General features: G+C 39.9%; 1 long non-coding RNA gene across 1 annotated transcript; it reads left to right on the top strand.

Annotated features, from left to right (window-relative positions):
• The first annotated feature begins 307 nt into the window (after positions 1–307).
• On the top strand, positions 308–1,984 carry LOC142176645 (uncharacterized). The gene is made up of 2 exons (XR_012705348.1): positions 308–590; positions 1,683–1,984. It is a non-coding gene; the product is annotated as an uncharacterized LOC142176645 (long non-coding RNA).
• The last annotated feature ends 14,908 nt before the right edge of the window (positions 1,985–16,892 follow it).

The raw sequence follows: 16,892 nt of genomic DNA, 5'->3' as shown, positions 1-16,892 counted from the left end.
AAATAGGGTCCGAGCTATAATACCCAACACTTATGGACTAGTATCATGCAAGCTACCATATGACCACGGTAGTATAATGTATAAAGTATATTAAAAATAAGTAAAATTTTAAGTAATTTAAGACAAGATTTAATTATGTGGGTAATTGACTAATTATTGGATAATGGGATATTACCTAATTAATTAGGGGTATATTTAATAATGACTAAATGACATGGGTGGCAGCTCCTCCATTAAGATAAGGTGACTAATGTTTTTAATTAAAAGGTGGCATCTTGTGTAGTTACGTGTAAAGCATTGGTGTTGAGTAAGACTTTCCTAATTCAACCATTTTCAAAACCATTTTCCTTTCAACCATTTCCAAAAAACACAAGTTACAACCAATTTTGTAAGCTTTCCAACAGACTCCTTTCAAACATTTTCCTAGTTCGGACAAACATCAATCAAGCAATTTTTCTAGCAAAATTTCTTGTAACGAAACAATTCCAACAAGAATTGTTGGAATCGTAGCAACATAGAATTTTGCGGTTCTAAAGAAGTACGGTGCAATCTTTTTCAAGAATATCAAATGAATTTTTTCCCTACTCCAGGTATGTTAAGGCTTAGCCCTTCCTTAATTTTGGCATGATCTCGTCATTATACAAGTTTGATAACGAGGCATAAAGAAAAATTCGTATCCCGAAACTTGCGTATATTTTGCTAGTCTCGCAAGTTACATATATGTTTCTTAAGTTTAATCCAGAAAAAATAAAATTCTTCGTAAGGTCAGGAAACATATCAAAACTTTATGAAGAATATAATTTTATTGAAGATTCATAATCTTTAACTTTCGACAGAACAAAAAGTAGTAATCTTTACATGTCATCTCATTAAAACATCATGAATCTCTTTCTGGCATTTACTTTCGAGGTAAAATATCAAAAGTAATTTTGGACGTTTTGTTCAACTTTTGTTACACTTTTTCTATTGTCACATTTTTTTTTGAAATATAAGGGGAAGGGGGATAATATAAGAAGACAAAAAGGGAAAGGAAAATAAATGGGACCTAAATAACATGAGGTTGAAATTAGTCTCCAAGAGCCACACAGCTAAGTAATGGGATTTTTGTTTAGTGATTTGATTTCTCGTACAGTTGAATCTCCATCGATTGGGACTATGTCCAATAATAAAACAATGGAGACATGGGCATTAGTTACAATATTCTCATTATCAAGATTTCATATTCAATTGAGTATTTCTTTCTTCCAGTCAAGAGAGCAGAGAGTCTATATATACATTATAATAATTTCATTACCATCGAGCTATAATCGATGGACATGCCCCTATTGGGCAACCTCTGATCAGATGGTAAGTTATATACCGAGCCTACGGTGGCCGAGCGCCTATGAGCAAGCCCAGTTGGTCGAGATACAGAGCCTACCGAGCCTTATAGGGCCGGACATCTATTTTACTCACTATATTGAGAGAGTTGAGTCAGTATCAGCAAGTATTTTACTTACTATATTGAGAGAATTGAGTCAGTTTTCTCAGATGAGCATATCCTCGAGTTTTCTTTGACTCCTAGTTGTTCTCAGTTGTTATATTATCGGTTCAGTTTCAGTTTCAATATATTGCCTTACATACTCGGTAAATTATTTCTTACTGACGTCCCTTTCTGGGGACGCTGCATTTTATGCATGCAGGGTCAGACAGACAGACGGGTAGACCTCCTCACTAGGTGTTGCCCGAGATCAGCTTTATCGGTAAGCTCCCCTTCTTTCGGAGTTACCGGGGCTAGCAGTGTGGTGTGTATCTTGTGTATATATGTAGATAGGTTATGGGTAGGTCGGGGCCCTGTTCCGATCATAGTACATCTATTATTAGAGGCTTGTAGATATGTCCTGTCAGTTAATACAGTATGTTGGACTGGTAGGTCCTGTACGTATATTTTGTTGTCTTGTCAGTTGTAGTAAATATGACGGCCTTGCCGGCCCAGCCTTATGTTGATGGTTAGTCAGTGTTAGTCTCTATTCAGTTTTATACTTTACATCATACATTTTCTTGCAGCCCATGGCCAAAAATATGACATTACATGTTCAAAGTCTCTGAGTCACAGGTGACACGCAAGGATAGTTGAGGCACTGAGTGCCAGTCTCGCCCCTAAGCTTGGGGCGTGACAAAAAGTGGTATCAGAGCAGTTCTGTCCTAGGGAGTCTACAAGCCGTGTCTAGTAGGGTCTTGTTTATAAATGTGTGGTGCACCACAATATATAAGCAAGGGACTACAGGGCATCTAGGAGTTGGTTACCTTCTTTTTCAAATCTAAATTGTGCTGTAGCACTGAGTTGTAGAAAATTTGAGTTAAACTTAAGTATTGACATTTGCATGCACAGATGGCGATAACTAGGAAGACTACAACTAGTCAGAGGAGAGAACCAGCAGTAGGTGAGGGGACTAGCAGGGTACCCCCAATAGATGGGGCCCAATCGGAGTCGCAGGGAGAGACCCCTACTCAGCGATTATCGGCTCCTCCGCCACCTGAGGAGATTCCTAGGGAGACCACACATCCAGTTCCCCCTCCGCTTCCATCAGACCAGGACTTGAGGGGTGTGCTGTATTTGTTGGCACAGTTGGTAGCTACCCAGCAACAGGCTAGGGCATCCTCTAGTGCAGGACCTTCTGAGGGATCTGGGAGTTCAAGGGTCCGAGAGTTTATTGCTTTGAATCCCCCAGAGTTCACGGGGACAGATCAGAGGGAGGACCCGCAGGATTTCATAGATCAGCTTCATAGGATTTTTCGGGTTATGCATACCACGGAGAAAGAGGCAGTTGAGCTAGCAGCTTTTCAACTCCGAGATATAGCCATCCTTTGGTATGAGGGATGGGAAAGGTCCAGGGGACGTAATGCCCCTCCTGCTATTTGGGAGAATTTTTCAAATGCCTTCCTTGACCAGTCCTTAGCACGAGAAATCCGACAGGCCCGACTCGATCAGTTTCTAGCACTCAAGCAGGGCACTATGAGTGTTTGAGAATATAGTCTTCATTTTGACTCCTTGGCCAAATATGCACCATCCATACTTGCTACTATGCGGGATAGAATCCACAGGTTTATAGCGGGGTTGGCCCCAGAGTTGACCGAGGCGTGTGCCACCGCTGCATTACAGGTAGTATGGATATCTCGCGAATTCAGGCATTTGCCCAGAATATAGAAAAGGGTAGGCATCGGCAGCAGAGTGCGGAGCGGACTGAGTCAGGGTAGCGTAAGAGGATGAGGTTTGTCAGGTCGCATGAGCATTTTCAGGGGAGCTACCGGCCCCAGTACTTCAAACGACCACCAACACCTCCGCCACCTCAGCTACAGGGGTACAGGTATGACCGCTATACTCAGTCAGGACCAGGTGAGAGCCCCCAAGCGTTAGGGTTGCAACAACAACGAGGTTTGAGACAGACAGGGCCATTTCAGCCGCGAAGTGCCATCTGTGGTCGAGGACACTTGGGCCAATGCCGAGCCAGTTCTGATGCTTGTTATACATGTGGACGTCCAGGGCATATGATGCGAGATTGCCCAAATAAGGATTCTGGGGATATGGCGCAACCAGCGAATTCAGCAACAGGATCAGCTATGTCGGTGCATCCTTCAGGGCACGAGTCTTGGCCTTCGGTTGGTAGAGGTCGAGGTAGAGGTAGAGGGTTAAGTTCAGGTAGTAACCAGAATCGTATCTATGTGCTAGCAGGTCGACAGGACCAAGAGTCTTCACCAGACGTTGTGACAGGTATGTTGACTATTTGTTCTCACGATGTTTATGCCTTGATAGACCCAGGATCTACCTTATCATGTATTACCCCATTTGTCGCGCGAAAATTTGGTATAGTGCCTGAAATACTAAGTGATCCTTTTACGGTATCTACACCGGTCGGAGAATCGATTATCGCTAGACGAGTTTACCGAGGTTGTACGATAACAGTTTGTGGTCGTCAAACCTCAGCCGACCTAGTTAAACTAGAGATGTTGGATTTCGATTCTATCATGGGCATGGACTGGTTGGCAGCTTGTTATGCCATGGTTGATTGTCGAGCAAAGACAGCTAGATTTCATTTTCCGGGTAAGCCAGTCCTCGAATGGGTAGGTAATACAGCGACACCCAGAGGCAGGTTTATTTCCTATTTGAAGGCAAGAAAAATGATCGCAAAAGGGTGCATCTATCATATTGTGCGAGTTAAAGATGTCGATGCTGAGAAATCTATACTTCAGTCTATTCCAGTAGTAAAAGAGTACGCGGATGTATTTCTAGATGAACTTCCAGGTATTCTTCCAGAGCGAGAGATTGATTTTGCAATCGATTTTCTTCCAGGAACACAACCAATATCCATCCCTCCATATAGAATGGCACCTTCCGAATTAAAGGAGTTGAAGGAGCAATTAAAAGATTTACTGGAAAAAGGTTTTATGAGGCCTAGTACCTCACCTTGGGGTGCACCGGTATTGTTTGTACGAAAAAAGGACGGATCGCTAAGGATGTGTATCGACTATAGGCAACTGAACATGGTAACTATTAAGAATAAGTACCCCCTTCCAAGGATAGATGACTTGTTTGATCAGTTGCAAGGAGCTAGATGCTTTTCAAAGATAGATTTGAGGTCGGGGTACCACCAGGTTAGAGTTCGGGAGAAAGATATTCCCAAGACCGCCTTCAGGATCTGATATGGCCACTTTGAGTTTCTTGTTATGTCCTTCGGGTTGACGAATGCACCTGCCATATTTATGGACTTGATGAATAGCCTATTCCATCCATATTTGGATATGTTCGTGATAGTATTTATTGATGATATTCTGGTTTATTCACGTTCATAGGATGAGCATGTGGATCACCTACGAGCAGTACTCCAAACCCTCCGCGATAATAAATTGTATTCTAAGTTTTCTAAGTGTAAATTCTGGCTAAAGTCTGTAGCATTCTTGGGGCACATTGTATCCGACGGAGGTATAAAGGTAGACACTCAGAAGATTGAGGCTGTGAAATCCTGGCCTTGCCCTACCACTCCGACAGAGATTCGTAGTTTTCTAGGCTTAGCAGGATATTATCAGAGGTTTGTAGAGGGGTTTTCTTCTCTTTCAGCACCATTAACAAAGCTGACGCAGAAAGCGACTAAGTTTCAGTGGACAGAGGCCTGTGAGCAGAGTTTCCAAGAGCTTAAGAACAGATTGACCTCAACGCCAGTTCTGGAACTTCTAGATGGTCTAGATGGTTATGCCATGTATTGTGATGCCTCAGGTGTCGGGTTAGGATGTGTCCTGATGCAACATGGAAAAGTAATTGCATATGCTTCAAGGCAGTTAAGGAAGCATGAGCGGAATTATCCGACCCACGACCTCGAGTTAGCTGCAGTTGTCCATGCACTTAAGATATGGCGGCACTATTTATATGGTGTGCATGTTGATATATTCACAGATTAGCCTGCAATATATCCTCAAGAAAAAAGAGTTGAATTTGCGACAAAGATGATGGCTTGAATTATTGAAAGACTACGATGTTAACATTCTCTACCATCCAGGGAAAGCTAATGTTGTAGCAGATGCTTTAAGTCGCCGATCTATGGGTAGCTTAACACATGTAGAGGCTGAGAAAAGACAATTGACAAGGGAGATTCATCAATTGGCTTGTTTGGGGGGTCGATTAGTGGACTCTGGCAATGGAGGAGTTGTACTCCAAAATACTGCAAAATCATCTCTCATAGCTGAAGTAAAGGAGAGGCAATACGAGGATCCAGAGTTAGTCAAGTTGAGAGAGCGGGTTCCACAACAGAAGAAGCCGTTGTTAGAACTCAAAGGAGATGGGGTTCTCAGATACAAGGGTCGTTTGTGTGTTCTAGAGGTAGCAGGGCTACGAGACAGGATTATGTCAGAAGCACATTATTCATGGTATTCTATTCACCCTGGTTCGACAAAGATGTATCATGACATTAAGGATGTGTATTGGTGGAACGATATGAAAAAGAACATTGCCAAGTATGTCGCTCAATGCCCTAGTTGCCAGCAGGTGAAAATATAGCACCAGAAGCCCGGAGGGCTAATGCAGACTATAGAGATCCCGACATGGAAATGGGAGGCGATTAACATGGACTTTATCACAGGTTTACCTCGTTCCCATCATAAGCTTGATTCTATATGGGTGATAGTCGATAGGCTCATGAAATCAGCTCATTTCCTACCGGTCAGATCTACCTATACAGCAGAGGATTAAGCAAAATTATATATTAAGGAGATAGTGCGACTACACGGAGTACCCGTATCTATTATATCTGACCATGGGGCCCAGTTTACAGCACATTTTTGAATGTCATTTCAGAAAGGTCTAGGAACTCAAGTGAATCTCAGCACATCTTTTCATCCACAAACAAATGGACAAGCCGAGCGCACGATTCAGACGCTCGAGGATATGTTGCGAGCATGTGTGCTGGATTTTAATAGAAGCTGGGATGAACATCTACCTCTTATCGAGTTTTCATATAATAACAGTTACCACTCCAGTATCCAGATGGCTCTGTACGAGGCTTTGTATGGGCGCAGGTGCAGATCTCCCATAGGGTGGTTCGATGTTGGAGAATTTGGGTTATATGGGCCAGACCTGGTTCAATAGGCCATAGAAAAAGTAAAGCTTATCTGGGAGCGACTGTTGATAGCTCAGAGTCGACAGAAGTCATATTCTGACGTGCAGCGACGAGATTTAGAGTACGAGGTTAATGACTGGGTATTCTTAAAGGTGTCACCTATGAAAGGTGTAATGAGATTTGGAAAGAGAGGCAAGCTTAGCCCATGGTATATTGGGCCTTATAGGATCAAGCGGAGAGTGGGCCAAGTAGCTTACGAGTTAGAATTGCCCTCAGAACTGGAGTCTGTTCATCCAGTTTTTCATGTATCTATGTTACGGAAGTGCATTGGAGATCCTACCCGAGTAGTGCCCACGGATGATGTACAGATTATAGAGAACGTATCATACGAGGAAGTTCCGATTGCCATCCTAGACCGACAAATCTGCAAGATGCGGAATAAGGAGGTAGCCTCCGTGAAAGTACTTTGGAGAAACAATAAGGTGGAAGAAATGACTTGGGAAGCCGAGGAAAGCATGAAGTCTAAATATCCCTACTTATTTCCTCCTCCAGAAAAGGATCCGACTGAGACATCATAATCATAAGGTATGTGTATAAATTCTTACGTTGGTTATTGTCGTTGGTCATGAGAGGCTATCGTCGTTATTCATAATTATGGTCCTGAGTGTCATTAGATTATTAAGCTTCTACGGGGAGAGTTGGTAGTGGTGTTGTTACAGAGACGACCTTGCCGAAGTTATATAGATCACGGGGAGTTGAACATTCGAGGACGAATGTTTCTAAGGGGGGAAGGATGTTACATCTCGCGTTATTCGTACGTTAAGGTTTCTTCCTCAGTTAATTGACGTAAACTTGGGGATAAGATTATCTTGAGGTTAGCATATTTATGCTATTTATACCAAGCAATAAGTAAGTACCATGAAAGAAGGGTACGCGAGTTAAAGAAAATGAGTTTCGTTAAAGGTTGTCGAATTTGGATAAAATAGGGTCCGAGCTATAATACCCAACACTTATGGACTAGTATCATGCAAGCTACCATATGACCACGGTAGTATAATGTATAAAGTATATTAAAAATAAGTAAAATTTTAAGTAATTTAAGACAAGATTTAATTATGTGGGTAATTGACTAATTATTGGATAATGGGATATTACCTAATTAATTAGGGGTATATTTAATAATGACTAAATGAAATGGGTGGCAGCTCCTCCATTAAGATAAGGTGACTAATGTTTTTAATTAAAAGGTGGCATCTTGTGTAGTTACGTGTAAAGCATTGGTGTTGAGTAAGACTTTCCTAATTCAACCATTTTCAAAACCATTTTCCTTTCAACCATTTCCAAAAAACACAAGTTACAACCAATTTTGTAAGCTTTCCAACAGAACTCCTTTCAAACATTTTCCTAGTTCGGACAAACATCAATCAAGCAATTTTTCTAGCAAAATTTCTTGTAACGAAACAATTCCAACAAGAATTGTTGGAATCGTAGCAACATAGAATTTTGCGGTTCTAAAGAAGTACGGTGCAATCTTTTTCAAGAATATCAAATGAATTTTTTCCCTACTCCAGGTATGTTAAGGCTTAGCCCTTCCTTCATTTTGGCATGATCTCGTCATTATACAAGTTTGATAACGAGGCATAAAGAAAAATTCGTATCCCAAAACTTGCTTATATTTTGCTAGTCTCACAAGTTACATATATGTTTCTTAAGTTTAATCCAAAAAAAATAAAATTCTTCGTAAGGTCAGGAAACATATCAAAACTTTATGAAGAATATAATCTCATTGAAGATTCATAATTTTTAACTTTCGACAGAACAAAAAGTAGTAATCTTTACATGTCATCTCATTAAAACATCATGAATCTCTTTTTGGCACTTACTTTCGAGGTAAAATATCAAAAGTAATTTTGGACGTTTTGTTCAACTTTTGTTACACTATTTCTATTGTCACATTTTTTTTAAATATAAGGGGAAGGGAGATAATATAAGAAGACAAAAAGGGAAAGGAAAATAAATGGGACCTAAATAACATGAGGTTGAAATTAGTCTCCAAGACCCACACAGCTAAGTATTGGGATTTTTGTTTAGTGATTTGATTTCTCGTACAGTTGAATCTCCATCGATTGGGACTATGTCCAATAATAAAACAATGGAGACATGGGCATTAGTTACAATATTCTCATTATTAAGATTTCATATTCAATTGAGTATTTCTTTCTTCCAGTCAAGAGAGCAGAGAGTCTATATATATAGTATTAAAAGTATTTTCATTACCATCAAGTTATAATCGATGGGCAGGCCCCTATTGGGCAACCTCTGATCAGATGGTAAGTTATATGACGATCCTACTATGGCCGAGCGCATATGGGCGAGCCCAGTTGGTCGAGATACAGAGCCTAATATGGCCGAGCGCTTATGAGCGAGCCTACTACGGTAGAGCAGATATATATGTATACCGAGCCTTATAGGGTCGGACAACTATTTTACTTACTATATTGAGAGAATTGAGTCAGTATTATCAGATGAGCATTTCCTCGAGTTTTCTTTGACTCCCAGTTGTTCTCAGTTGTTATATTATCGGTTCAGTTTCAGTTTCAGTATATTGTCTTACATACTCGGTACATTATTTCGTACTGACATCCCTTTCTGGGGACGCTGCATTTCATACATGCAGGGTCAGACAAACAGACGGGTAGACCTCCTCAGTAGGTGTTGCCCGAGATTAGCTTTATCGGTAAGCTTCCCTTCTTTCGGAGTTACCGGGTCTAGCAGTGTGGTGTGTATCTTGTGTATATATGTAGATAGGTTATGGGTAGGTCGGGGCCCTGTTCCGATCATAGTACATCTATTATTAGAGGCTTGTAGATATGTCCTGTCAGTTAATACAGTATGTTGGACTGGTAGGTCCTGTACGTATATTTTGTTGGCTTGTCAGTTGTAGTAAATATGACGGCCTTGCCGGCCTAGCCTTATGTTGATGGTTAGTCAGCGTTAGTCTCTATTCAGTTTTATACTTTACATCGTACATTTTCTTGCAGCCCATGGCCAAAAATATGACATTACATGTTCAAAGTCTCTGAGTCACAGGTGACACACAAGGATAGTTGAGGCACTGAGTGCCAGTCTCGCCCCTAAGCTTGGGGCGTGACAAAATGTCAACTAACACTAACAATCCATCCACCATTTTGGATTACACTAACTCCAACCGGATCCTTATATACCGTCCTTCTCTTATACTACTTCTGTTAGCCACCTTGGGGCATAAATGAGATGGGTGTGGTCAATTGCACATTCCTCTGTTATTGTTGAAGGTATCTCAAAAGGCTTATATTCCTCTGCCTGAATCGTAAATACTGACAATCTTCATTAGCTGGACGCCTCGTACCCTTCTTCATCTTGCTTCTTTTACTTGTTAAAACTTGTATATATCTTTTGAATCTCTCATTTACTTTTACCATAGGGGTGGATAGATATTCTTGCCCTAAGGCTCCTTATCAAAAGGCTTATATGTCGTATCAAGAGGCTTCAGTACACACATGATATACTAAAGACCTTACATTTACTCATCATAAGCATCATGAAAAATCGAGTTCCTCTAACTCAACTCTTCCATATCTACATTCAATCTCTTACCAACTGGAGGTATCATCATATTACAGGTAGAATAGAAACTAGGAGTTTGAATTTTTATAAATGAGCTCTACCTCACGAACTAGAGTAAGAAGAAAAAGTGAGAGTCCTAAATGCCCTGCAGCTTCCTGCTTAAAAGTGTGGTGCATGACACACACATAAGCAAGACTCTATTAGACACGGCTTATAGACTCCCTAGGACAGAACTACTCTGATACCACTTTTGTCATGACCCAAACCTATGGGCCGCAACGAGTACCTCGTACCTTACTTAATCGAGTACCAACATAACATATCTTTCTTATTGTACTTTTGTTGGCAAATGGGCCAAACGGGCCGTCATGGGATGACCAGAATAAACATAGAGGAATACTCAATATATGATGACCCAACCTGATATAAAAACTTATACATGTGATATACGGGCCTATAAGGCCAACATGATCATTTGTAAACTCAAAACATAGGCCGGCAAGGGCATACAAGCATTCGTATACATGATATTTATCTACAAGCCTTAAGAGTACACACTTAACATAAAGGTCGGGACAGGGCCCCGTCATACCAAACAATACGCATCTAAATCATACTGACCAAACAAGCAACTCCGGAGCAAATGGAGCGCACCAACATCTTCCGCGGAGCTGATAGCCTACTTGGAGGACTCTCGACCTGTCTATCAGGATTTGCGGGCATGAAACACAACATCCCCAGGCAAAAGGGACGTCAGTACGAATAATGTACTGAGTATGTAAGGCACATAAATAAGTACATAAAAGACATGGAAGAAATATAGAGTAAATGACTCAACTTGTAAGTCTGGATAACTCTGTAAATCGTGAAATACTTATAGTGTCATGCATATGCATATGAATGTCATATCGTGTATAGGTACATGCATTCATAACATCATCAAGCCTATGAGGGCATCCCATCATATCATCTCGTCCACTATGGGCAAAATCATCAACGTATACCAGCTGATCAGGAGGTGGTGCGTATATAACGCCATAACATTTCTCATATCCCATATATATACATATATATACGCATATATAATGTCATCTGGTCATGGGTCAATGTACATGTATAAATGCATGAAATGTATATGAAATACGTTAATAAAATCTCTCGGTACGTCATAAAACCATTAGGCCCCTGATTAATATCATGAAATAAACGTTACAAACTTATGTAGTTTTGATACCCATGAACATATGATAGAATAATATGACACATGAGGAATCAAGGACATAAGCATCTCTGGTATTTCTATGTATAGAGTCATTTATGGAAATTGTGTATTTGCTCGTTTTGTTTGTATCGTATGGATCATGCCAAAAAGAAATAAGGGATAGCCTTAACATACCTGGAGTAGGGAAAAATCCGTATGATATTCTTGGAAAAGATTGCACCGTACTCTTTTAGAATCGCAAATTCTCATGTTGTCACTGTGCTAAGAAATCTCGCTGGAATTATTTTATTTCAAGATTAATTTCCGTTGAAGCCAAAATAATCGTTGGAATTGTTCTTGTTCGATTGAGATTAACTTCTGTTGTTTTCTAAATGTTGGAATTTAGGAAGAAAGCTATAGGATCACCTTTGATTGTTTTAAGGCCAAACATCAAATATACTTACGTAAGTGTCATGTGTATGACACTTAAAGGGCCACCTTTCATTCTAAGCTATGAGTCATTTTAATTTGAATGAGGGGATGCCACCTCATGCCCTTGATCTTTATTTAATATAATTCCTTAATTAATTGGGTAATATTCTATTATCCAATAATTAATCAATTACCCATATAATTAAGAATTATCTCAAATTACTTAAAATACTACTCACTTTTAACATACCTTGTACACCTTACTATCATGGTCATGTAGTACCTTGTATGACACTAGTCCATAAATACCGGGTATTATAGCTCGGATCGTATTTTATCCCAAATTGCCAAGATTCGACGAAACTCATTTTCTTCGATTTGCCTACCCTCTCACCTTCACGGATTTTCTTATCCTTTATTTGAAATAGCGTAATACTTGTAACCTCAAAATAATCTCATTCCCGAGCTTGCATCGATTAACTTTACAACGAAACCTTAACGTCTGAAAATGCGGGATGTAACCTCTCATTCCCCAGCTTTCATCAATTTACTTATGGCATACTTTCAAGTACGTAAACATGGGGTGTAACATGCGGTGCTCAACTCCACCTGTGTGCCCTGCTCATGCTAAACTGTTCTTCAAAAGTGCAATGTAAATTGGGTGCCTTGAACTAATATGATAGAAATAGGCACACCATGCAAGCTGACAATCTCTTTGATATAGATTTGAGTCAACTTCTCTGAAATGTAAGAAGTCATGACCAAAATGAAGTATGCAGACTTGGTCAGTTTGTCCACAATGACCCAAACAACATCAAATCTACTCAAAGTCCGTGGCAATCTAACCACAAAATCCATAGTAATATCCTCCCATTTCCACTCAAGTATAGCTAATCTCTGAGTCAAACCACGTAATTTCTTATGCACATACTTGACTTGCTAACAATTCAAACACCACGAAGCATGACCAATAATGTCTTTCGTCATCCTCCACCACCAATAATGCTACTTCAATTAACAATACATTTTCGTATCACCTAGATGAATATAAACCGCAAACTTGAGCCTTCTCAAGAATTAACTCCCTCAAACCACCCACATTAGGAACACAAATCTGTCCCTAAAGGCGCAATGCACCATCATCACCAGTAGTCACCTCCTTACCACAACCTCGCAACACCGTGTCCTTAAAGACATGCAAATGAGGGACATTATACGGGCGAGCCTTAATGTACACAAATAAGGAAGTTTTTAAAAAACACAAGCAAAGAACTCTACTTAGCTCAAAAATATCCATTCTCACTAATAAATTGGCCAACACTAGAACATCCATAGCTAATGGCCTCTCCACGGCTAAAATAAATTCCAAACTCCCAATACACTCCCCCTTCCTAGTCAAGGCATCCGCTACCACATTTCCCTTCATCGAATGGTACAAGTGAATGATATAATAATCCTTTACCAATTCTAACCACCTCCACTACCTCAAATTCAAATCATTTTGCTTGAACAAATGCTGAAGACTCCATTGATCAGTGTAAACCTCCCAAGACACTCCATATAATTAGTAATACTTTTAAATCTTGAGAACTTGAACAGTTGCCGCTAACTCCAAATCGTGAAATGAATAATTATTCTCATGGGGCTTTATCTGGTGCAACGTATAGGCAATCACCCTACTCTCGTGCATCAACACACAACCCAAGGACAACATGTGAATATATTCCCGATCCTTAGGGCAATACCAATATTGTGGTTGTATTCAAAGCAGCCCTAAGCTTTTAAAAGCTCTCCTCACACTCGTTAGACCATCTGAATGGAGCCCCCTTCTAAATCAACTTGGTGAATGGAGCTATAATAGATGAGAACCCTTCCATAAAGTGATGATAGTAACTATCCAAACCCAAGAAACTCCTGATCTTTGTAGATGTATAAAGTCTAGGCCAACCCTGAACTACCTTAATCTTCTTCGGGTCCACCTTGATCCCATCACTAGACACCACGTGGCGCAAGAATGCTACTAAGTCCAACCAAAAATCACACTTGGAGAACGTAGCATACAACTTCGTCTCCCTTAAATTTTGAAGCATAATCCCCAAACGGAAATATTCCAAGATATCATCAATGAACCGGTGGTTGAAGTAGTTAGAAATGAAGATTGGTGTCGAGGGTTGAGGTAGGAATGGTGGTCGGGGTTGAGGGTGGTGGGATGGTGTGTGCGGGTTGGGCAGTGTGTGCGCGTGATGGGGTATGTGGTAGTGGTGGGCTTGGGTTGACCAAGAGGTCGAGATGGGGGTAAGGATAGTGGGTTTGGGTTATGGGGATGGTAAGGTTGGCAGGGTGATACGCTCAAATTATACTTTAGTAAAGTAGTGTAAGGCGGTCGGTGTCAAATATAATAACCTAACAAGGTTGGGGTCGAATCCCACAGGGAATATGGTGTGAAAAGCTTACTTGAGTAGTGTGGAACTTGACTTAAGTCGTAATTCTATTCCATTAACATAACAAGAGAATGATATGATTGTGAATTGAAGAGATAACTAATTGTAATGTTGAGAATGTAAATGATTTGATTAAGAAAACCAATGTTGTGTCTCCGTCAATGGAATGTAATGCTATCGGTGTTAATATGATATTTTTCTAATGGAAGGTCCTTTGATAAGAAGATGATTTCTAAATGATAACCCAATATTTTCCAATAGTTGAATAGTATTTTCTCTTTATAATTTTTCCAAATATAAAAGAGTTGTAATTTAAGAACAACGGTGAGCACATGATTTTTTTCCTATATATGAATTACTCCCATAAATTCAAAACAAAATAATTTCTTTCAATATTTGCAATTTTGTGAATTTTTGTGGCATTTTCTGTTAATTGTTTGCATTTTGTTTGTGCATTTTAATTAGTGAAAAATACCAAAATATGTTCCATTTGCATTTAAGGTTAATTTAACATTTTAGGATTAATTATAAAATTAATTGTTGCATAAAATGGAAAAATCACAAAAAAATTAGTTTAATTTGCACTTTTAATTTTAGCTTTGATTTTGAGTAGTTTTCTTTTGTTAATTTGTTTTTAATTAATTGTGTTAATTATCATTTTAGGGTTAATTAGTTTTATTTTAGTTCTAGGAATTAATTTTGATTTTAATTAAATTTCGTAAAAAAGAAGGAAAAAAGGAAAAAGGAAAAAGAGTTTTGAATTAAATATGTTTTGAAAAAAAATGACGAGTGATTTCATATTTTGGGCCAGTTTTCAAACTAAACCCCAGGCCCAAATCTTCCAATGCAAACCCAGCCTAACCAGTCCATAACCCGCCCCAAAACCGGCCCATATATGTGTCCAACCCGTTCCTCCACTTCACAACCCCAAACGACCCCGTTTCAGTGGCAATAGATCAGGACCGTCGAGGTTTCTTGATCGGACGATCCTGAAGCCCGGGTTGCCTAATACATAAGTGTCCTAACGAACCCCCCCCCCCTCCCTCAGCCCTCATCGTCTCTCACAACCCCTCCCTACCTCATAAACCCTAAGAGATGTTGCCTCTGTTCTCCATCACCCTAATCCCGGTAGCGAGTCTTCGATGACCACCATATTCACATCATAAACTTATCTTCCCCTCCACAATCCCAATCCACAACCAATTTCATTCGAACACACTCAGAATCCCTCGAATCTGAGGGTGAAGTCACAAACCCTAGCGTCGCCCTCATTTCCTCCGGTGGTGGCGCCGCCTCTGTTCACCACCAAATTGACACCATAGAACCACCAAGACCCCCTTGTATCAAATCCCCACTTCGTTCCCCTCGAATCTTGCTAGAGCGTCTCGAATCTTAAATCTAATGTTCGAGCCCCAGAAGTCAAAGCCAAATCTGCACATACAATGGTGTTCCCCCAGTTTTTATGAGTGTTCCAGGCCAGTTCTACCACGAAATAACGTTATTCGACCAAGAACAAGTAGTTGACGTTATTCAGGGGTTTAAATCGGAAAGTCAGTCGAAAGTTTGAGCCCGAGTTGGTGAGTTTCTTTCTTTCCTTTCGTTTACTCTTGTGATTCTTTCAGCTTTCTCTCCTCTTCTCTTCTTCTCTTTCCCTCCGGTTAATTAAACTAAAATTGAACGAGTTTTTGGCTGAGATTGAGTACTGTCCGTTTTGTTCCTTTTCAATTTTTCCGTTCCAAGTTTGGTTCTGTGATTTTTTTGTTTGGTCTGTCTAGTTCTTTTATTGACAGCACGATTAATTTCTGATTTCATTTTGTTTGTTTAGCACTGTCAGATTAATTAGGATTATATGATAATTTAGTCTCTTAGATTAGATTTTAAGTTTTGTGAAAATTGTTTAGTCGTTTTCCTACTGCTTGCCACAATTTGCTCAATCTTGGTTCATTTTGTTTGGGATCTGAATTCATTTTAGAAACCCTTCCAAAGAATTCGAATTGATTTTTTTGAGCCTACGTCCGGTTTAACCATTGGGTCATTTGACCCATGACCCATTTGAGGTCCTGGAGGGTAATTTTCAGGGGTTTGAGGGTAATTTAGGAATTCTGGTTTAGGGAATCTTTGAAAACTGATTGAGGAAGCTTCTAGGAAGTTGGGGTGGGGGCTATTTTGGAATTCTGAGGTTTACACCAGGGAAGGGCAATTTTGAATTCTTTAAGGCTGCCCTAGTAACTTGCCTATAAAGGCATTGTTACTTAGAGCTCAAGGCAGATTGGGAAGGGCTAAAAAAATACAGGAAAAAAGAGAAACGGCTAAAAGAGAGATAAAAACTACTGTTCCATTGAAATTCATTTGGTGATTTTGAAGTTTTTTCCAGTCCTGAATCAAATCTCTGGTTTATTTGAGTTGAAAATGGTTTAAGCATTCCTGTGGTTAGTGTATGAGGTTCTTTTAAAGCTCCTGGGGTTGTTTTAGGTTTTAAACTTGGGCATTCAAGCTAGGTTTGAGCTGATTTCTGTTGCTGACTTCTTGCTGATGCTCTACTGATTTCTTCCTCTTTTCTTTACTCTAATTGCACCAGGTACTCTTCTGAAACCATGGTTGGAAATGAAGCCTATCTGAGTTTCA

Source organism: Nicotiana tabacum, chromosome 22 (assembly GCF_000715075.1).
Source record: "Nicotiana tabacum cultivar K326 chromosome 22, ASM71507v2, whole genome shotgun sequence".
Classification (NCBI taxonomy): Eukaryota; Viridiplantae; Streptophyta; class Magnoliopsida; order Solanales; family Solanaceae; genus Nicotiana; species Nicotiana tabacum.
This window is presented reverse-complemented; position numbering and strand designations above follow the sequence as displayed.